Source organism: Pristiophorus japonicus, chromosome 2, assembly GCF_044704955.1.
Source record: "Pristiophorus japonicus isolate sPriJap1 chromosome 2, sPriJap1.hap1, whole genome shotgun sequence".
NCBI classification, from domain to species: domain Eukaryota; kingdom Metazoa; phylum Chordata; class Chondrichthyes; family Pristiophoridae; genus Pristiophorus; species Pristiophorus japonicus.
This window is the reverse complement of record NC_091978.1, coordinates 99,744,087-99,768,074: the sequence shown is the minus strand read 5'-3', so window position 1 is coordinate 99,768,074 and position 23,988 is coordinate 99,744,087.

Below are 23,988 nucleotides of genomic sequence, written 5' to 3'. Positions count from 1 at the left end.
ACAAATGCCAGTCACACCGCTGCCATTCATCCCGGTTAGTTCCACGTTTTGTGGGCGGTTTTTTGAGCGAGTGATATTCTGGGCGATATGTGTGGGAAGTGATGAAATTGACGATGGACGATCTCAATGACTGCTAATTTGGGTAAATATGCTCTTTATGACAAAAAACAGTGGCCGGGCGTTAATATTGAATCTCAGTGTAAATTCCGTGCGGAAAGTAATGCTGGCCGATATTATGGGCGTTGATTTCGCCCATTCTGCTGATTCCGGTACCAAAAAAAGTGGGAGGGCGGGAATATTTTTTCTCGCCGTTAAGCACATTGGGAAAATAATGCTCCGCGATAAGACTCCTAAAAAAACCCGTCAGTTTCCATTTTGTGCCAAAATGGGCGATATCTTAGTGTTATATATCACTTCAGCGGTAAAATGGGCGTTAAGTGGGCGTTAAGCATGCAAAAAAAGTGGAGGTTCTAGCCCCATGTCATTGATATATACCACAAAAAGCAAGGGACCCAACACTGAGCCCTGCAGAAACCTACTGGCTCCAGCCTTCCAGTCACAAATACACCCATCAACTATTGCTTCATGCCTCTGAGCCAATCTTGGATCCAACTTGCCACTTTTCCCCAGATCCCATGGGCTTTTATTTTCATGACCAGTCTGCAATGACCTAAACAAAAGCTTTGCTAAAATCCATTTACTGTACGTCATACATTAGAACATAAAAACATAAGAAATAGGAACAGGAGTAGGCCATACGGCCCCTCGAGCCTGCTCCGCCATTCAATAAATCATGGCTGATCTGATCATGGACTCAGCTCCACTTCCCCTAATGCTCTCCATAACCTCTCATCCCCTTATTGCTCAAAAAACTGTCTAGTTCTGTCTTAAATTTATTCAATGTCCCAGCTTCCACAGCTCCCCGAGGCAGCAAATTCCACAGATTTACAACCCTCTGAGAGAAGAAATTTCTCCTCATCTCTGTTTCAAATGGGCGGCCCCTTATTCTAAGATCATGCCCTCTAATTCTAGTTTCCCCCATCAGTGGAAATATCCTCTCTGCATCCACCTTATCAAACCCCCTCATAATGTTCTACATTTCGATAAGATCACCTCTCATTCTTCTGAATTCCAATGAGTAGAGGCCCAATCTACACAACCTTTCCTCATAAATCAACCCCTTCATCCCCAGAATCAACCTAGTGAACCTTCTCTGAACTGCCTCCAAAGCAAGTATATCCTTTCGTAAATATGGAAACCAAAACTGCACACAGTATTCCAGTTGTGGCCTCACCAATACCTTATATAGCTGTAGCAAGACTTCCCTGCTTTTATACTCCATCCCCTTTGCAATAAAAGCCAAAATACCATTGGCCTTCCTGATCACTTGCTGTACCTGCATACTATCCTTTTGTGTTTCATGCACAAGTACCCCCAGGTCCCGCTGTACTGCGGCACTTTGCAATCTTTCTTCATTTAAATAATAACTTGCTCTTTGATTTTTTTTTCTGCCAAACTGCATGACCTCACACTTTCCAACATTATACTCCATCTGCCAAATTTTTGCCCACTCACTTAGCATGTCTATGTCCTTTTGCAGATGTTTTGTGTCCTCCTCACACATTGCTTTTCCTCCATCTTTGTATCATCAACAAACTTGGCTACGTTACACTCAGTCCCTTCTTCCAAGTCGTTATTATAGATTGTAAATAGTTGCGGTCCCAGCACTGATCCTGCGGCACCCCACTAGTTACTGATTGCCAACTAGAGAATGAACCATTTATCCCGACTCTCTGTTCTCTGTTAATTAGCCAATCCTCTATCTACACGAATGTATTACTTTCAACCCCGTGAACTTTTATCTTATGCAGTAAGCTTTTATGTGGCACCTTGTCAAATGTCTTCTGGAAATCCACTGGTTCCCTTTTATCCACCCTGTTCGTTACATCCTCAAATAATTCCAGCAAATTTGTCAAACATGACTTCCCCTTCATAAATCTATGCTGACTCTGCCTGACTGAATTTTGCTTTTCAAAATGTCCTGCTACTGCTTCTTTAAGAATGGACTCCAACATTTTCCCAACCACAGATGTTTGGCTAACTGGTCTATAGTTTCCTGCTTTTTGTCTGCCTCCTTTTTTAAATAGGGGTGTTACATTTGCAGTTTTCCAATCTGCTGGGACCTCCCCAGAATCCAGGGAATTTTGGTAAATTACAAACAATGCATCCACAATCCCTGCCACTACTTCTCTTAAGACCCTAGTATGCAAGCCATCAGATCCAGGGGATTTATCTGCCTTTAGTCCCATTATCTTACTGAGTGATTGTGATTGTGTTAAGTTCCTCCCCCACTATAGCCCCTAGACTATCCATTGTCGGAATATTGTTAGTGTCCGCTACCGTAAAGATTGATACAAAATATTTGTTCAGGATTTCTGCCATCTCCATGTTCCCCATTACTAATTCCCTGGTCTCGTCCACTGAGGGACCAACATTTACTTTAGCCACCCTTTTCCTTTTTATATACCTCTAGAAACTCTTGCTATCTGTTTTTATATTTTGCGCTAGTTTACTTTCATAGTCTATCTTCCCTTTCTTAATCATTTTTTTCGTCGTTCTTTGCTGGCTTTTAAAAGCTTCCCAGTCTTCTGTCCTCCCACTAGTTTTGGCCACTTTGTATGCCCGTTTTTAGTTGGATACCATCCTTTATTTCTTTTGTTAGATGGCTATCTTTTCTCTTACACCCTTTCCTCCTCACTGGAAAATAATTTTCTTGAGAGTTGTGAAATATCTCATGAAATGTATACCACTGCCCTCATTGTCATCATCATCACTGTCATAGGCAGTCTCTCGAAATCGAGGAAGACTTGCTTCCACTTTAAAAGTGAGTTCTTAGGTGACTGAACAGTCCAATACGGGAATTACAGTCTCTGTCACAGGTGGGACAGACAGTCATTGAAGGAAAGGGTGGGTAGGAAGACTGGTTTGCAGCATGCTCCTTCCGTTTTTGCGCTTGCTTTCTAGATGCTCTTGGTGATGAGACTCGAGATGCTCAGTGCTCTCCCAGATGCTCTTCCTCCACTTAGGGCGGTCTTTGGCCAGGGACTCCCAGGTGTTGGCGGGTTGTTGCATTTTATCAAGAAGGCTCTTGAAACGTTTCCTCTGCCCACCTGAGGCTCGCTTGCCGTGTAGGAGTTCCGAGTAGAGCACTTGCTTTGGGAGTGCTTGCTTCAACCCTCCTGGTTACCTTCTCGAAAAATTCAATCAAGTTCGTCAGACACGACCTTCCCTTAACAAATCCATGCTGACTGTCTTTGATCAATCTGTGTCTTTCCAAATGAAGATTTATCTCATCCCTCAGGATTTTTTCCAATAATTTACCCACCACTGAGGTTAGGCTGACTGGCCTGTAATTACTCAGTCAATCCTTTTCTCCATTCTTAAACAAATGTACAACATTAGCAGTCCTCCAGTCCTCTGGCATCACACCTGCAAATGATGGTTAGAGGCTCTGCTATTTCATCTTTTGCTTCTCTTAACAGCCTGGGATACATTTCATCCAGGTCTGGGGATTTATCCACTTTCAAAGCTGCTTAGCCCCTTAATATTTCCTCTCTCACTATGTTTATCTCATCTAATATTTCACACTCCTCCTCCCTCATTGCAAAGTCTGCATTGCTCCTCTCTTTTGTGAAAACAGATGCAAAATATTCATTAAAAATCATACCCACATCTTCTGCCTCCAAACATAGATTTCCTTTATGGTCTCTGATAGGCCATACTCTTTCTCTAGTTATCCTCTTGCTCTTAATATATTTATAAAACATCTTTGGTTTTACTTGCCAACATTCCTGCACGTGTTATACTCCTCTAGAGTTTCTGCAGTATTAAGTTCTCAGTATCTGTCATAAACTTCTCTTTTTTTTCTTTATCTTACCCTGTATGTCCCTTGACTTCCAGAGGGCTCTAGATTTGTTAGCCACTGATAGAGAATTCAAACAGGCTGCATTTAGACAGGCTGTGAAAATTCACAGACAACAAGTCAGAGATGCTACGTGAGTGGGAGCATGTTGCATTAAGTCATCAATCAACTTGACATTTTAGGACCCTTGGGTAGCGAGCCAATTAAAAGGTTAAAAGACTATTAATTGAGCCAATAAGGCCAAAGAAGGCGAGTTCTTTTCAGTAAATTGATCCAGGTATAAGTACAGCCATTTTGACCATGTGGTCTCAGAAGGACAAAGACCTGGCTTAAAGCCAGAAGCTTGTTGTTGCTCTCTGCCAGAAATAAAGAAATTAAAACTACAATCGGAGTTCGTATTTCATTGGAAATTAAGAGATCTAACAATTTTGGTGTCACGAACATGATTGCTGAAGAAAGAAACTGAATTTTGGACATCGGACCTACATACTGAGGTAAGGACACCTCTTTTTAAAAGTCCTCGGTCAAAAGTCTAAATTCGCCTCTCCTTCTACGCGATTCCGAAAGCCTCCGGTTTGCGAACCCTCTGGTTGGTAGTCGGCTCGAGATCCCATAGACGTCTAAACTTCGGCGGTGTGTTAGTTAATTAATCACCGACCTATTGATCGGCTAGAAAGCCTACGCCTCGAGACCCCAGTAAAGAAATTATGGCAGCAGGAGATAAGAGCAAAGAATTGCCTACAACTGTTAAAGGTGGGCAAGCACCACCTGAAGTTTCGCTAGATTTAATTCTCGAACAGTTGAAAGAATACATAGAGCAACAATTCAACTTATCTAAAACCTGTATTAAGATCGAACAAAAGTACGGAACCTCCAAAGGACAATGGTCCTTGGACGAAATTAAAAGGGTCTGGGGAAAAACGACCCATATGAAAAATAAAGACCGAACTAGATGGTCCCTAGCGGTTATGGGACAGATTCGAAAGCGGAATGAAATTATAATGCGTTTCCAACATGATCGAGAACTGACCAGTACAAAGGATCAATTGCAAACAGTTTGTGCGCAGCTGCGACAGAAAAAGCTTGAACTTGAAAAGCTGGAAGCGGAAGTTAAAGACCTTAAAGGTGAAATTAAAGAATGGAAAAAATCATTAGGTCAAGAGACAGTAATAGGAAAAGGAAAATGTATTGGTCAATTCCCAGGGTACCCATGTTTGGATAAATTAAAAGCGCAAACCCGAAGACACGACCAAGGAATAGATACGGATTCTGAATCCTCCAACAATACAGTGTCGGAGGATGAAGAATTAGGGGTGCGCTTTGCCCCGTTTAAAAAAAGACGAGTTGCAGTCAAATCAGAAGAGACTGCGGATGAGGGCGGAACCAAAACAACGAAGAAAAGGCTGTATGAGAAATACTTAGTTCATGATCCGGCAGACCCAGAGAAAATTGATAAATGGTCCAAGGAATTGCCCAATCCAAAGAAAGGGGGAGTGAAAACGTGGGACCAATTGGACTGCTTAAGAAATATATATCAACTTCATCCCTGGGACGGAGTGCAAATTTTGACCATAATGGTGCCAAAAACACAGGGAAGAAAATTGCACGACAAGGTAGAAGAAGCTTTGGGGCAGAATGAGCAAAAATTAGACGCAGGATGGGAGGCGATTAAACACTGGCTGCAAGCCTTCAGTCCAGCTAAGACAGACTGGGGAAAAATTGCAGCCTGCCAACAGAAAGGAACAGAGGAGGTCCTGGAGTATGACGAGCGGTTTAGATGCACGTGGCTAGAACATTCGGGTATGAATAATACGGATGAGGAAATGGATGAACAAGTGTTTGGACCCCTGAAAGCAGCTTTCGTGGCAGGTCTAAAGCCAGAACTGTCCAAAATGCTTTAGGTAGTGTTACCGGACTGGGAAGGTAGAGGAACTACCTTTGCAGCATTGGTGGATCGATGTAACCAATTAGATCGGGATATGGGAGCTAAAGTCCGAGCTGTACAGGCTATGGGATGGAAATCCCAAGATTTCAATAAACAGTCATTAGGAAAATTAGTCGGAAAATGTCATTATTGTGGGAAAGAAGGTCACTGGGCCAAGACGTGCAGGGCAAAACAGAAAGGTCGTGGCTGGGGAAGAGGACGCAGCCAGGGATACAATTCAGCCAACAAACCAGGCTTGTCACAAGATAACGACCTCATAGAAGCATTTAAGCGACTGACAATACAACAACAGAAGGAGTTACTTGGAAAAGCAAAAAACGGCTAGAGCCCACCCTGGCACCCCTCCTCGCACTAATACAACAAAGGGGAGATGGGCTATATATAACTGTGAGGGTGGGCGATAAGGATGTGGACTGTCTTTTCGACACAGGGGCGGAATTAACATGCTTACCCCTACAATATGGAGACTTTTTGCCGTTGGATGGTAGGGCACGTACAGCCTATGGAGTTGGGGGCCATAAAATGGAAATTAAAAGGACAACACCGGTACTTATAGGGCTGGGCCCACATGAACTAACCACGCCGGTCTGGATAGCCCAGTAGGTCAACCCCTTTTGGGAATGGACGTTCTAATCCAAATAGATTCATCGTTGCATTTTGAGGATGGTCGGGTGACATGGTCAATTAGAACTTTGAAGAAAGAAGAATTGAAGTAACACCCGATATGGGCTAAAGATAAGAACGATTGTGGCCTACTCCAGATGGAGCCTGCGTCATTTACCGGGACCAAGCCTCCATGCACTAAACAGTATCCCATCAGTCCAACTGCCATCGTGGTAATCTTACCGGTTATTCAGCAATTGGAGAAACAAAGGGTGCTTATTAAAACGCATAGCTCCTCCAATAGCCCAGTGTGGCCGATACAGAAATCTAATGAGATTTGGCGTTTGACTGTCGATTATAGGAAAGCTAACCAGTGTATTGATCAAAAAGCTCCTTTGGTCGCAGATCCCTCCACCATTTTTAATGCCCTCAAACCGGAACATAAATATTTCTCGGTTATAGATATGGCCAACGGATTTTGGTCGGTGCCTCTGGCACCGGAGGTTCGACAGTGGTTTGCTTTCACTGTCCAAGGACAACAGTATACTTGGACCCGGTTACCGCAGGGTTTCCACAACAGCCCTATGGTATTCCACATGGCTTTACAAAGCCATTTGCGAGAATTACCTCCCCTGTCATCCACAGTCATCCAATATGTAGACGATATCTTGCTAGCTTCAAACACGGAGGAACAGCATGAACAAGATTTACGAGCTTTGCTGGACCACCTTCGGCTGAAAGGACATAAAGCCAGCATCGACAAAGCACAAATATCCCAAGAAGAGGTTGTATACCTGGGACAAAAGATTTCACAAGGAAATAGAGAACTTACCCAGGATAGAACTGCAGCCATTCGGGCTGCTAAAAAACCCACCACAATTCAGGAAATAAGGTCTTTTTTGGGATTGTGTAACTTTAACAGAAATTGGATTGACTCCTTCACACAGCTTGCTCAGCCACTGAATGATATTTTAAAGGGGAAACGTGCCTCTAAAGAAGCCATCACCCTCACTAAAGAACAGCAAGAGGCCTTCCTGAGTTTGAAAAAGGCTTTGTGTTCGGCACCGGCTCTGGGAATCCCCAACAGTGGTAAGCCATTTACCCTGTTTGTCCATGAGAAAGAAGGATATATGACAGCTATACTGACACAAGAACATGGAGATCGGCAAAGACCTATTGGCTATTATTCGGCAAAACTGGATGCGATAGCCCTCGGATGGGGAAGTTGCCTAAGTGCCATGGAAGCTACATGTCGAGCGGTAATGACCACTGCGGGTCTAGTCCTCGACCAAAAGCTGGTTGTCAAGTGTCCCCACACTGTACATGCTTTGCTGTCTATGAATAGAATGTCTCAGGTGACGGCAGCAAGATGGACCTGCTGGACAGCAGCTTTGGAAGCTCCTAATCTCCATAACGTCCGGGCCAGCCCGGTTAATCCCGCAACTGTGCTCCCGATGTCATAATCGAGGGAGCAAGAGGGGGGAGAATGTGAAGAGCATGACTGCGTGGAGATTTTAAAAGAAACAGAAGAAGCAGCCTTAGCAGCAGAGGAGCCTCTGCACAACCCAGACCTCATCCTGTTCACAGATGGTTCCTCCTTTGTTGACAATGGTACCAGAAAAGCAGGATGGGCAGTTACAACCTTATATGAGGTAGTGGCAAAAGGATGTTTACCCTCAGGAACGTCAGCACAACAGGCCGAGTTACGGGCCCTGTCAGATGCATTTCGAATAGCAGAAGGACAGACAGCTAATGTCTACACAGATTCGCGTTATGCTTTTGGAGTCGCTCACGACTTTGGTCTGTTATGGCGGAAAAGAGGATTCCTCACTGCTGCTGGTACACCTATCCGAAATGGAAAAGAAGTCCGAGACTTACTGGAGGCCATATAATTACCTCAGGAAGTGTCCATCCTGAAGTGTAAGGCCCATACCAAGGAAAATACCACGGAAGCACAGAGAAATGCCGTAGCTGACTAGGCAGCTAAAGATGCCGCCTCACAGAGCGTTCCTCCAGAAGAACCAACACAGATGTGCAGATTGAAAGCACTCAGGACTCTGACACGAGATCTTCAAACAATGCAAGGCAAATGCTCCAGAGAGGAAAAATGGACATGGATTGAGGCAGGAATTAAGCTATGTGAAGATGGTGTCTGGAGACAAAGAGTTACCGACAAGCCAGTCGCGCCACAAGCACTTATGCCTTTTTTAGCCCAAAAGATCCACTCGTGGGGACACTTGGCCTCACAACAGATGACTGGCTCCAGAAAAGCTGGTGGGGTCGGGGATTTAAAAACCATGCCCAGCTGGTAACAGACTGCTGTGTGGTCTGCCAGAAAAATAATTCTGGACCCATCGCGGTAATGCCCCAACTGAGGCCCCCTGCCCCTGTCGGACCATTCCAGCATCTGCAGGTTGATTATATATCTCTCCCTCCATGCCAAGGATACACTAACATTCTTGTCATGGTCGACAGATTCTCTTGATGGGTCGAAGCTGTCCCAACTAAAAGAGCCACAGCCAATCACACTGCAAAGGTCTTGTGTAAGGATTACATTCCCCAGTGGGGAGTCCCGAGTAGCATTGACTCAGATCAGGGAACACACTTCACAGGTGCTGTCTGCCAAGAAGTCTGTAGGTTACTGATCATTACGTGGGATTTACACTGTCCTTATCATCCACAATCATCAGGACAAGTCGAACGAATGAATCGACCTCTGAAACAACGGCTTGCCAAATATCACCAAGAAGGAACACCATGGCCCCAGGCACTACCAATAGTGCTATGTAGCTTTAGGGCAACCCCAAACAGAACTACAGGTCTAAGCCCATTTGAAATTATAACAGGAAGACCCATGTCGTTGCCAGGAACTATCGATTTACGGAAAGCTGATGTTCATTTAATGAGTAACACTTTGTTATCATACTGTCAGAACTTAACCAATGCTATTAGTTCTGTTTCCCGACAGGTATCGGCAGCTTGGGGTAATCCACCCGAAGGAGGACACGACATCATCCCGGGAGTCTGGGTGTATGTGAAAAAGTTGCATAAAGAACCTTTGGGTGCCAAGTGGGAGGGACCTTATTAAGTGTTATTGACCACCCAGGCAGTTGTTAAAGTCCAAGGAAAGAAAGCCTGGATCCACGCTTCACACATTAAACGAGCACCCGTAACTGAAGCTGAAATCTATTAAGGACAATTACATTTTGCAAAAATGTATAAATTTATTGCATTATTGATTGCAGTTATTCTAGGCATAGGCCTACTTCTTACTTACCGACCCTCTGCACCAAAGGGAAATAGTAGGGTTGCAAGGGAATTACATGTAAATACCTTTTTATATAGGTAACATTTCTAGTTGTTGGGTGTGTGCGCATATTCCTATTCACTCAAAGGGAGGGATTCCCTTGAGGCCAGTTCCCTTGAATATCTCGGAAATGGCTTAGTGGATAATTAATCAAAACAAAACAGGCAATGCATTTCAGGATACGGAAAACTGGGCACGTAAATGGAAGTCAGCAGGTTACAATCTGACTACCTTTGAAGAGGAATACCAACCGTGCTACAATAATTCCAAACGGCCCCCATTTTTTGTTATCACTAATACAACGGGAATAGGAAGACCGGGGGAATCAGTCTGTCTGATTAGAAACATCAAAGGAGGCCAAAATATGGGGTATAGTAACTGCTCCCGGTATTATAATATAATCAAGCCACGGAACCGTCCAAACTGGGCCGATGTGGGAATTTTTAACGTAACGGGGATTCTGAATAAAACAGATGGAAAAGCCTGGACAGGCCCCGGAGTGTTGCTGACAAAGAAACAGCTAACATTCATTGCATATAATGGCACCTATTGAATGTGTGGCCACAAGGCCTACCCTTGGCTGCCCCAGAATTGGACGGGGTCCTGCTTTTTAGCCTACATTGTGCCTTATATATATCATATAAAGTCACTGTCGAACATTTACACCGTCCTAAGAGAGCTATCACAGAAACAGAGAGGTTCTTTGCCATTCTGATCCCCAGGTATGGGACCGCCAGACTGGCAAGGGAATCCATTAACATGGCATCCATTGTGGAACAGGTATCCAATGCTATCTCAGAGGCCCTAGTTAAAATCAATGCAGAAATGGTAGCAATCCGCACAGTAGCCCTACAGAATAGACTGGTCCTTGATTACATCCTGGCTGAAAAGGGAGGTACTTGCGCCTTACTCGGAACTGAGTGTTGCACATATATCCCAGATAGTTCCGAAGAAATTACCTACTTAGCGGAGCATATCCAAAAGGAGGTAGAAAAACTTAAGCAACCCCCATCATTCACTTTGTGGAGTGGAGCCACTGAATGGCTAGGTTCAATAGGAACTTCATTGGTGGAAGGTTTAATTCTATTTGTTGTAATTGTTTAACTTTTATATTGTTTGTTTATGTTGATTAAATGTTGTTGCGACCAGGCGGCTGTAGCTGCTGTCCCGCAGGTGAAACACCTTGCAGGTCCCAGCAGACCATCTGTACATGGCACAGGGGTATGTTATGGTTAAGGGAAGGTTGTTTACTGGTTGAATTAAGATATTGATTTGGATTAAATTGGAATAAGGTTAATTAACCTACTAAAACCAGACTTCCATTGTGGCCACGATGGAACTCGGGTTGATGTAAATTTGTGTGGAAGCTCCTAGTCCGGACATGTGGCGAAACACATCAACAAATTTTAGAAGGAAACTCTATTAACATGTATGAAATTATTTTGTAGAATGTTTAACCAGTGATACCTGATGTTTTATGATTCAGTTTGTGAAAGAATCAAAGGGGGGATTGATAGAGAATTCAAACAGGCTGCATTTAGACAGGCTGTGAAAATTCACAGACAACAAGTCAGAGATGCTACATGAGTGGGAGCATGTTGCATTAAGTCATCAATCAACTTGACATTTTAGGACCCTTGGGTAGCGAGCCAATTAAAAGGTTAAAAGACTATTAATTGAGCCAATAAGATCAAAGAAGGTGAGTTCTTTTCTGTAAATTGATCCAGGTATAAGTACAGCCATTTTGACCATGTGGTCTCAGAAGGACAAAGACCTGGCTTAAAGCCAGAAGCTTGTTGTTGCTCTCTACCAGAAAAAAATTAATTAAAACTACAATTGGAGTTCGTATTTCATTGGAAATTAAGAGATCTAACAGCCACACCCTTTTTCTTTAAAGGAACATACTTGCTCTGTATCCTCAGGATTTCCTCCTTGAATGCCTGCCGCTGCTCTGACACAGATTTACCATCAAATAGCTGTTTCCAGTCCACTTTGACCAAATCCCATCTCAGCTCAGCAAAATTTTCTTTACCCGAATTGAGAACTTTTTTTCCTGGTCCACCTTTTCCATAACTAACCTAAATGTTACTGAATTATGGATTATGGTCACTCGTACAAAAATGATCTCCCACTGATACCTCTTGCACCTGCCCCTCTTCATTCCCCAAAACCAAGTCCAGAACCATCCCCTCCCTTGTTGGGCTTGTTACATACTGGCTCCTGAATGCACTTTAGGAATTCCGCACCCTCTGTACCACTCACATTACTTTTTTTCCCAGTTAATATTAAAGTAGTTGAAATCCCCCACTATTACAGCTCTATCGTTATTGCACTTCACAGCAATTTGCCCACATATTTGTTCTTCTATCTCCCTTTGACTGTTTGGGGGCACATAGTACACTCCCAGTAGTGTGATTGGCCCTTTTTTTGTTCTTCAATTCAACCCATATAGCTCGTTTGATGAGCCCTCTAACATATCATCCCTTCTCACCGTTTCTTTAATTAAACCTTTTTTACCCCCCTCTCTATCCTGTCTGAAAACCCTGTCACCAGGAATGTTTAGCTGCCATACCTACCCTTCTTTCAGCCAAGTTTCAGTAATAGTTATAATATCGTACTGCCAAGTGTCTAGCTGTGCTGTCATCTTATCAGCCTTATTCCTTATACTCCTTGCATTGAAGTATATACCATTCAGTGGTGCTATCTCCCTTGTTGTCTATTCTCCAACTCTTGTTTCCTCTGTTTATTTCAGGTCTTATTTTGCGCTATCTGAGATGTGCTGGGGTCTGAACTAAGCCAGCCGATCAATGTCTGAAGGCTTCCCGAGTGAGTGTTAAATGGCCCATCAGTCCTGATTGCTGGATCGTTGTGGAGACAATGCAGGTGTTGGTCTTTTTTTTTATCCTTTTTTTGGTGTGGAAGCAAGTCATCCTTGTTTTGAGGGACGGCCTATGATGGTCTTGGTCTTGACCTAGCACCTTGCTCTCTTCCCTAGACAACCTGGCTCCACACACAAGAGTCCCTTGGCCTTTCCTAAGAGCACCCAGCTCTGATGTCACTGGCCGCTGGCAGGCAAGTGTTCAAATTAACATTTGAACAGACCCAGCTTCTCTCATCAGTTTCTGTGGGAGAGATCCGCCGTCATGTGTTACTCCCAGCAGCATGTTTCTTCCTAATCCAGACCTGCCATCTTGTGTCATAATATTTCAAAAGTCCTTTCCAGGGTGTACAGCCAACAGGGATATAAACACAACAGTCCAGAGTTGACTTTGTTGACTTACATTCCCTGATCGCTCAAAAATCTGTCTATCTCCGCCTTAAACATATTCAATGGCCCAGCCTCCAACGCTCTCTGGGGCAGAGAATGCCACAGATTTACAGCCCTCTGAGAAAGAAATTCATCCTCATCTCAATTTTAAATGGGCGGCCTCTTATTCTGAGACTATGCCCCCTAGTTTTAGTTTCCCTATGAGTGGAATTATCTTCTCTGCATCGACCTTGTCGAACCTCCTCATTATCTTATATGTTTCAATAAGATCACCTCTCATTCTTCTGAACTCCAATGAGTATAGGCCAAACCTACTCAACCTATCTTCATAAGTCAATCCCCTCATCTCCGGAATCAACCAAGTAAACCTTCTCTGAACAACCTCCTATGCAAGTATATCTTTCCTTAAATATGGTGGCCAAAACTGTACACATTACTCTAGGTGTGGCCTCACCAATACCCTGTACATTTGTAGCAGGACTTCTCTGCTTTTATACCCTACCCCCTTGCAATAAAGGTCAACATTCCATTTGCCTTCCTGATTACTTGCTGTACCTGCATACTCACTTTTTGTGTTTCATACACAAGGACCCCTCGATCCCTCTATACTGCAGCACTTTGCGCAATTTTTCTCCATTTAAATTATAATTTGCTTTCTATTTTTTCTGCCAAAGTGGATGACCTCACATTTTCCCACATTATACTCCATCTGCCAAATATTTGCCCACTCACTTAGCCTGTCTATATCCCTTTGCAGATTTTTTTGTGTCCTCCTCACAATTTGCTCTTCCACCCATCTTTATATCATCAGCAAAGTTGGCTACATTACACTCGGTCCCTTTATCCAACTCATTAATATAGATTGTAAATAGTTGAAGCCCCAGCACCGATCCCTGCGGCACTCCATGAGTTACTGTTTGCTAACCGGAAAATGACCTATTTATCCCGACTCTCTGTTTTCTGTTAGTTAGCCAATCCTCTATCCATGCTAATATATTACCCCAACCCCGTGAACTTTTACCTTTTATATGGCGCCTTCTGGAAATCCATATACACCACATCCACTGGTTCCCCCTTATCCACCCTGCTCGTTACATCCTCAAAGAACTCCAGCAAATTTGTTAAACATGATTTCCCTTTCATAAAACCAGGCTGGCTCTACTTGATTGAATCATGCTTTTCCAAATATCCTGCTGCTCTTTCCTTAATAATGGACTCCAGAATTTTCCAAACGATTGATGTTAGGCTAACTAGTCTATAGTTTCCTGCTTTTTATTTGCCTCCTTTTTTAAGTAGGAGCTTTACATTTGCATTTTTCCAATCCACTGGGACCTCCCCGGAATCCAGGGAATTTTGGTAGATTACAACCAATGCATCCACTATCTCTGCAACCACTTCTTTTTAAGGTCCTAGGATGCAAGCCATCAGGTCCAGGGTACATGTCCGCCTTTGGACCCATTATTTTACCGATTAATGTTTCTTTAGTGATAGTGATTGTGTTAATTTCCTCCCTCCCTATAGCCCCTTGATTATCCACTATTGGGATGTTTTTGGTGTGTTTTACCATGAAGACCAATACAAAATATTTGTTCAACATCTCTACCATTTCCCTGTTGCTCATTATTAATACCCCAGCCTCATCATCTAAGCCACTCTTTTCCTTTTTATGTATCTGTAGATACTCTGACTATCTGTTGTTGTATTTCATGCTAGTTTGCTTTCATTACTATCTTCCCTCTCATTTTTTTTGGTTGTTCTTTGCTGGCTTTTAAAAGTTTCCCAATCCTATGGCCTCCACTAGTCTTGGCCACTTTGTATAACCTTGTTTTCAATTTGATACAATTCCTTCTTTCCTTAGTTAGCCATGGATCGTTATCCCTTCTCCTGCAGTCTTTCCTTCTCATTGGGATATATTTTGGTTGAGAATTATGAACTATCTTCTTAAATGTCTGTCACTGCTCATCAACCGTCCCACACTTTAATCTATTTTCCCAGTCCACTTTAGCCAACTCTGCCTTCATAGCTTTGTAGTCTCCTTTTTTTTAAGCTCAGAATACTGGTTTGAGAATCAACTTTCTCACCCTCCAACTGAATTTGAAATTCAACCATTCTATGGTCACTCATTCCGAGAGGACCTTTTACTAGGAGATTGTTTATTAATCCTGTCTCATTACACTGTACCAGATCTAAGATAGCCTGCTGCCTGGTTCGTTCCGCAACGTACTTTTCAAGGAAACTAGCCTGGATACACTCTATGAACTCTTTCTCAAGGCTACCCTGGCCAATTTGCTTTGTCCAATCATTATGAAGGTTAAAATCGCCCATGATTATTGCCATTTGTTTTTTAAAAGATTCCATTATTTCTTGATTTATACTCCATCCAACAGTGTAGCTACTGTTAGGGTGCCTATAGACTACGCTATTTTTATAGCCCGACTTGCCGAGGTGTTCTCTCACAGGTCGGGGGGGCCACGATGTTCCAGGCCCATTGCTCCAGCTCTGGAACATAGAAACATAGAAAATAGGTGTAGGAGTAGGCTATTCGGCCCTTCGAGCCTGCACCAACATTCAATATGATCATGGCTGATCATGCAACTTCAGTACCCCATTCTTGCTTTCTCTCCATACCCCTTGATCCCTTCAGCTGTAAGGGCCACATCTAACTCCCTTTTGAATATATCTAACGAACTGGCCTCAACAACTTTCTGTGGTAGAGAATTCCACATGTTCACAATTTTCTGAGTGAAGAAGTTTCTCCTCATCTCAGTCCTAAATAGCTTACCCCTTGTCCTTAGACTGTGACCCCTGGTTCTGGACTTCCCCAACATCGGAAACATTCTTCCTGCATCTAACCTGCCCAATCCCGTCAGAATTTTATATGTTGCACTCCCTCAATAGCAAGAATATCCTTCCTCAGATTAGGAGAAGGAAACTGAACACAATATTCAAGGTGTGGCCTCACCAAGGCCCTGTACAACTGCAGTAAGACTGCCCCTATACTCAAATCCTCTCGCTATGAAGGCCAACATGCCGTTTGCCTTCTTCACTGCCTGCTGTACCTGCATGCCAACTTTCAATGACTGATGTACCATGACACCCAGCTCTCATTGCAGCTCCCCTAGATCTAATCTGTCACCATTCAGATAATATTCTGCATTCCTATTTTTGCCACCAAAGTGGATAACCTCACATTTATCCACATTATACTGCATCTGCCATGCATTTGCCCACTCACCAAACCTTTCCAAGTCACCCTGCAGCCTCTTAGCATCCTCCTCATAGCTCACACCGCCACCCAGCTTAGTGTCATCTGCAAACTTGGAGATATTACATTCAATTCCTTCATCTAAATAATTAATGTATATTGTAAATAGCTGAGGTCCCAGCACTGAACCTTGCGGTACCCCACTAGACACTGCCTGTCATTCTGAAAAGGACCCATTTATTCCTACTCTTTGCTTCCTGTCTGCCAACCAGTTCTCTATCCATGTCAACACATTACCCCCAATATCATGTGCTTTAATTTTGCACAATAATCTCTTGTGTGGGACCTTGTCAAAAGCCTTTTAAAAGTCCAAATACACCACATCCACTGCTTCTCCCTTATCCACTCTACTAGTTACATCCTCAAAAAATTCTAGAAGATTTGTCAAGCATGATTTCCCTTTCACAAATCCATGCTGACTTGGACCGATCCTGTCACTGCTTTCCAAATGCGCTGCTATTACATCTTTAATGATTTGTTCCAACATTTTCCCCACAACCAATGTCAGGCTAACCGGTCTATAATTCCCTGTTTTCTCTCTCCCTCCTTTTTTAAAAAATGGGGTTACATTAGCTACCCTCCAATACATAGGAACTGATCCAGAGTCTATAGAATGTTGGAAAATAACCACCAATGCATCCACTATTTCAAGGGCCACTTCCTTAAGTGAAGGTCAGGGTGGATGAGCGGCGAGAGATCATGGCCCCCAACGTGCAAGAACACCACTGCAGGTCGGACTCTAAAAAGAGCTGGATCATATCACTACAACTTCCTGCGTGAGCCGTTCCAAGTTTGTGATGATTTCGAGGTGGGCAACTGGGTGACATCATCAAAACCCAGGTCACCATTTGGAGCGTGGGCAGGAACATCGGCGGGGCCTAGGTACAGCGGAGGAGCCTGAAGGTCGGGGCGGATGAGCGGCGAGAGTTCATGGCTGAGATTTGGCGAGTGATCGTAGCGGAGGTTCGACGAATGTTTGGTGCAGAAGTGCGGTTAGAGATCATGGCGGAGGTACGTGAATGTTTTCAGGCAGAGGAGCAGTGAGAGACCGTGACGGAGATGCGGCGAATGTTTGTGGCGGAGGAGCAGCTAGAGATTGTGGCGGAGGAATGGCGAGAGATCGTGGCAGAGGTGTGCTGAATGGTTTGTGGTGGAGGAGTGGTGAGAAATCATGGCAGAGGTGCAGTAAATGTTTTGTGGTGGAGGAGTGGTGAGAAATCATGGCAGAGGTGCAGTAAATGTTTTGCGGTGGAGGAGCAGCGAGAGATCATGGCGGGATGCGGTAAATGAGGGTATGGACCCAGAAGAGCCGATGGCCCTGGGGCAGCTCGGGCCAGCCCACATTGCGATATATGAGCGCTCTCGGTCCATGCAGCAGAGCAGGTCTTCAGTTGTCCTGGTTAACCCTTGCCACTGGATAAAGGTCTAGCTCTGTCAAGCCCGTGTGGTGGCTAATGTGCAACAGTTACCACACGTTAAAAAAATCTACGCACTGGCATGTTCCACCCCCTTAATTGGAGTTCAGGAGTGGAATATCAGGTCCTTCATTGAAACATCTGTGCACTCATGTGGAAGCAAGTCATCCTCGTTCGAGGGACCGCCTATGATGATGATGATGATAGACTATGCCCACCAGTGACCTTTTCCCCTTATTATTCCTTATCTCCACAAAAAACGGATTCAATATCTTGATCTGCTGAGCCAATATTGTTTCTCACTAACGCACTGTTCTCATTGTTTCTTAACTGAGCTAGGCTCCCTCCTTTCTGTCTGTTCTTCTGAATTGTCAAATACCCCTGAATATTTAGTTCCCAGCCTTGGTCACATTGCAACTATGTCTCCTTATTGCTATCAGATCATATCCATTTGTATCTATTTGTGCCATCTATTTTGTTACAAATGCTGCGTGCATTCAGATAAAGAGCTTTAAATTTATTTTTTTACCATTCTTTTCCTGCTTTGACCTAACTTTCATACACTTTTATATTTATGCATTCTGGCCCTTCCTGTCACGCTCTGGTTTTCATTTCCCCCAGTGCTACCCTGCTGTATTGCCTTCTCATTCTTTAACTTTTTAAACTTCTGCTCACCTGAATCCTCCCCCCCACTAATTAGTTTAAAGCCCTCTCTACAGCCCCAGTTATTCGATTCGCCAGGTTGAAGGAAAGGGTGGTCTCCGGGGAGCCTTTACTGAGGATGTAAAAGGCACGATATTAATACAAATTATTTTTTCTGTCACAAACTTGTCTAGTTGACTATCAATGGCCTTTATTGGTTAATTTATTCCACAACTCTATTAGCCTTTGTCTCTGAAACCTCAGTTGCCTTCTTACTCTTGATTTCTGAATTTTTATCCAATAATCTGTTAATTTTGACTAGTGCTTTTTAATGTAGTGTGATGACATTGGATCTACGTACTGATTATAGACTACATTCATTTAAGGTACTGTATTGAAATGAAACATTTCAGTTTTCAGTACACTGTTGTTTTTAGATGAATTCTCACCAGAATATAATTCTTCACAGGAGTACCTTAACAGCAAGTTTCTCTTTGGGAAATTGTCTATAAAATAATTCAAAAATGTAATTCAGAGTTAATCCAGACATGCTGAAATGTTCATTCTCTTTCTGGAAAAATGACGGATAAAGATGCAGAAGAATCATTGTCCAACACATTTGTCAAATACCATGTATCAGCATATTGCTCAGTGCTCTTTGTGAAATCAACTGGACAGCAGAGAAATGGGGTGGGTGAAAACAGCAATGTCTACACAGGCTTATTGTAATACCCTCAAAATGACAGCAAATTGTGTTAACAAAAAGAAATCCAGAAGGTAATTTAGAAAATGCTTATTTCATTTCCAAAAATAGAGCTTAATTACGCAATACTGTGAAACTAGCACAGAAAATATGATTACCTCGGGGGTTCGGGAATTACATTTTTATGATATGTATTAAGTTACAAATTGGACATTGTAGCTTTCACTTGATGTGCTTTCACTGGTTGTGGGTAATTTGCATTTAATTTGCTGATTTTCAGGAGACATGATACAATCTGCGTTTTAGTGTAAATGAGGGAGGCTATCAAAAATGTAATGGCACCAGTAATGATATTTTCTCTTTAGCTCAGTTTAAGATCCTACTCTACTTGTCATTGAATTGCAGCCTGAATTGTATAGAGACTATTACAACAACTAGGAATTAAATGTGGTTTATTGGACTGTACAGTATAGATTTGAAATTTAAAAATTTTAGAATTCAATTTTTAAAGCATCAGTCTGATGAAAGAGATATTCTAACTTAGAAGTCAGGTTTGCTTGTTTATAAATCTTCTTATTGTCATGACAATATGACATTATTATGTTGTTATTTCCAATATATGACAGTGAATGCTGGAACCATTTAACCTCACACGCAGTCCATCTACTGAGATTGTTTTCTTCTACCTCCAAAATATTGTCCGTCTATGTTCCTACCTCACCTTTACTTTCCATAAAACTTTCATTCTCACTCGTCACCTCCGGAATCAACTTTTTCAGTGCTCTTACTGTTGGCTTTCTGAGCTCCACCCATCACACTTATTCAGAACTCTGCTGTCCATATCATATTGACTCTTAATAGTACGACTTAATATACATGTACGCCCCAACACTCGATGCAACAGATGAGACAAAGAGGGTTTCTACTCCAACCTCGAAAAATCCCTGTCCTCCATCCCCGCGGACAACAAACTGATCGTCCTCGGTGACTTCAACACCAGGGTTGGCAAGGACACAAGCCTCTGGGGAGGCGTGATTGGCAGAGAGGGGTTAGGGAAAGCGAACTCCAGCGGTACCCTACTCCTGACAAAATGTCTAGAACATGAATTTGTCATCACCATCACCTTGTTCCGCCAGAGGGAAAAATATAAGGCACCGTGGCAACACCCTTGCTCCAAACACTGGCACCTGCTCAACTATGTCATCATCTGAGCCAGGGATTGCAAGGATGTGCACATCACTCACGCCATGACAGGAGCTGATGACTGCTGGACGGACCATTGCCTAATCTGATGCGTCATTGACATCAACATTGCCCCAAAGCGGAGGGGGCAGCAGAAGCAGTGCTGACAAAAAGTCAATGCCGGGGCACTCAAAGACCCAGCTAAGAGAGCCCTATACAGTCAGCGCCTCACAGCTAACCTGACGACCCTTGTTGACCCCGAGACGCAGAATGGCCACACCACTTGGTTTGCCCTCCAGGCCTCCATAACCAATGCCTGCAAAGAGACGCTTGGTCACTCAACCAGGAAACATTAGGACTGGTTTAATGAGAATGATCAGGCGATTCAAGAACTAATAGTTTGCAAGCGCAGGGTATTTCTGAGCCTTAAACAGCAACTCAACTCAGGAGCAGCAAAGCAGCATTACAGATGACTAAAGGCTAAGGTCCAACAAAAAATCCAGGACCAAAAGAAAAGGTGGTGGATGGAGAAAGCACAGGAGATACAGTAGCTGGCCGACAGCCATGATGTGTGAGGATTCTTCATCGCAGTCAAGGCCACCTACGGGCCAAACACCCAAGGCCCCACCCCACTGCTGGCCAAGAACAGGGAAACATTCATCAAGGACACTGAGGCAGTCAGGGCCTGCTGGAAGGAGCACTTCGAAGATCTCCTCAATCGAGACTGTTATATATGTATACTTGTATTTACTCTGTACAGCCACCAGAGGGCTCATTCCCTGGAGTCCCAAGGGATCCCATAATCCCTTGAGAGCACAGGTATTTAAGAAGGCTTCACAAGCTGGAGAGGCACTCTGGAGACCTGCAATGAAAGACTACGGTCACACTTTACTTTGAACTCACAGTGTTCAGTCTGACTCTTTCTCCATACACAACAGGGACTCTGCCTTTGACTCGAGTGTTCTCGACTCCATCCCGCAGCATGCTACCCGCCACCAGCTCAGAGAAACCCCAACACTGCACGAGGTAGAAAAAGCCATAAGACAGCTTAAGAACAACAAGGCTATGGGAGCGGATGGAATCCCTGCTGAAGCACTGAAGTATGGCGGGGAGGCACTACCGGCGCAAAATCATGACCTCATCTCTCATCTGGAGGGAGGAGAACATGCCGGGTGATCTCAGAGATGCAGTGATCATGACCATCTTTAGAAAAGGGGATAAGTCCGACTGCGGCAATGATAGAGGAATCTCCCTGTTATCAGAGTCCTCCTCAACCGTCTTCTCCCTGTGGCCGAGGAGCTCCTCCCGGAGTCACAGTGCAGATTGTGTCCCCTTTGGGGCACAACGAACATGATTTTTGCAGCGTGACAGTTGCAGGAAAAATGTAAGGAACAGCCCTTATACATGGCCTTCTTCGACCTTACAAAAGCTTTTGACATTGTCATCCACGAGGGTCTATGGAGCGTCCTCCTCTGTTTTGGATGTCCCCAAAAGTTCGCCACCATCCTCTGCCTGCTCCACGATGACGTGCAGGCCGTGATCCTTACCAACGGATCCATTACAGATTCAACCCACGTCCGGACCGGGTTCAAACAGGGCTGCGTCATCGCACCAAACCTCTTCTCAATCTTCCTCGCTATCATGCTCCACTTCACAGTCAACAAGTTCCCCGCTGGAATTGAACTAAACTACAGAACCAGTGGGAAACTGTTCAACTTTCGCCGTCTCCAGGCCAGATCCAAGACCACCCTAACCTCTGTTGTCAAGCTACAGTATGTGGAAGATGCCTGCGGCTGCGCACATTCAGAGGTTGAACTCCAGGACATAGTCGACGTATTTACTGAGGTGTACAAAAGCATGGGCCTTATGCTAAACATCCGTAACCCAAAGGTCCTCCACCAACCTGTCCTCCACCAGCCTGTCCACTGCCCCCCAGTCATCAAAATCCACGGCGCGGCCCTGGACAACGTGGACCATTTCCCATACATCAGGAGCCAACAAAAGCAGAAATTGATGACGAGAGTCAACACCGCCTCCAGTGCGACGGTGCAGCCTTCGGCCACCTGAGGCCCTCAAGACTGCCACCAAGCTCATGGTCTACAAGGCTGTAGTAATACCCGCTCTCCTGTATGGCTCAGAGACATGGACCATGTACAGTAGACACCTCAAGTCGCTGGAAAAATGTCACCAACGATGCCTTCACAATATCCTACAAATCCCCTGGGAGGTCAGACGACCCATTAGTGTCCTCGACTGGGCCAACATCCCCAGCATTGAAGCACTGACCACACTTGACCAGCCCCGTTGGGCAGGCCATATCGTTCGCATGCCAGGCACGAGACTCCCAAAGCAAGCGCTCTATTCGGAACTCCTTCACGGCAAACGAGCCAAAGGGGGCAGAGGAAACATTACAAGGATGCCCTGAAAACCTCCCTGAAAAAGTGCAACATCCCCACTGACACCTGAGAGTCCCTGGCCAAAGACTGCACTGTGGAGGAAGTGCATCCAGGAGGCCACCGAGCACCTCGAGTCTCATCGCCGAGAGCATGCAGAAATCAAGCGCAGGCAGCGGAAAGAGCACGCGGCAAACCAGTCCCACCCACCCTTTCCCTCATCGACTATCTGTCCCATCTGTGACAGGGACTGTGGTCCTCGTATTGGACTGTTCAAACACATTTTTGAGAGTGGAAGCAAGTCTTCTTTGATTCCGAGGGACTGCCTATGATGATGATGATGAAAAATGGGTACAGATATCATTATGCACATGGTGAACATTCACTGGCTGATGACATCAGTCCATATGAGTGACATGGAGATGGCAGAAACTCTGAACAAATATTTTGTATCAGTCTTTACGATCGAGGACACTAACAATATCCCAACAGTGGATAGTCAAGCGGCTATAGGGGTGTGGGGACGAACTTAACACAATCACAATCACTAAGGAGGTGTTAATCAGTAAGATAATGGGACTAAAGGTGGATAAATCGCCTGGACCTGATGGCTTGCATCCTAGGGTCTTAAGAGAAGTAATGGGAGGGATTGTGGATGCATTGTAATTTACCAAAATTCCCTGGATTCTGAGGAGGTCCCAGCAGATTGGAAAACTGCAAACGTAACGCCCCTATTTAAAAAAGGAGGCAAACAAAAAGCAGGAAGCTATATATCAGTTCGCCTAACATCTGTCATTGGGAAAATGCCGGAGTCCATTATTAAGGAAGCAGTGGCAGGACATTTGGAAAAGCATTATTCAATCAAGCAGAGTCAGTATGGTTTTATTAAAGGGAATTCATGTTTGATAAATTTGCTGGAGTTCTTTGAGGATGTAATGAGGGTGGATAAGGGGGGACCAGTGGATGTGGTGTATTTGGATTTCCAGAAGGCATTCGATAAGGTGCCACATAAAAGGTTACTGCACAAGATAAAAGTTCACGGGGTTGGGGGTAATATATTAGCATGGGTAGAGGATTGGCTAACTAACAGAAAACAGAGAGCCAAGATAAATGGGTCATTTCCGGTTGGCAAACAGTGACTAGTGGGGTGCCACAGGTATCGGTGCTGGGTCCTCAACTATTTACAATCTACATTAATGACTTGGATGAAGGGACCAAGTGTAATGTAACGAAATTTGCTGTTGATACAAAGATTGGCGGGAAAGCAAATTGTGAGAAGGACACACAAAATCTGCGAAGGGATATATACAGGCTAAGTGAGTGGGGAAAAAATTGGCAGATGG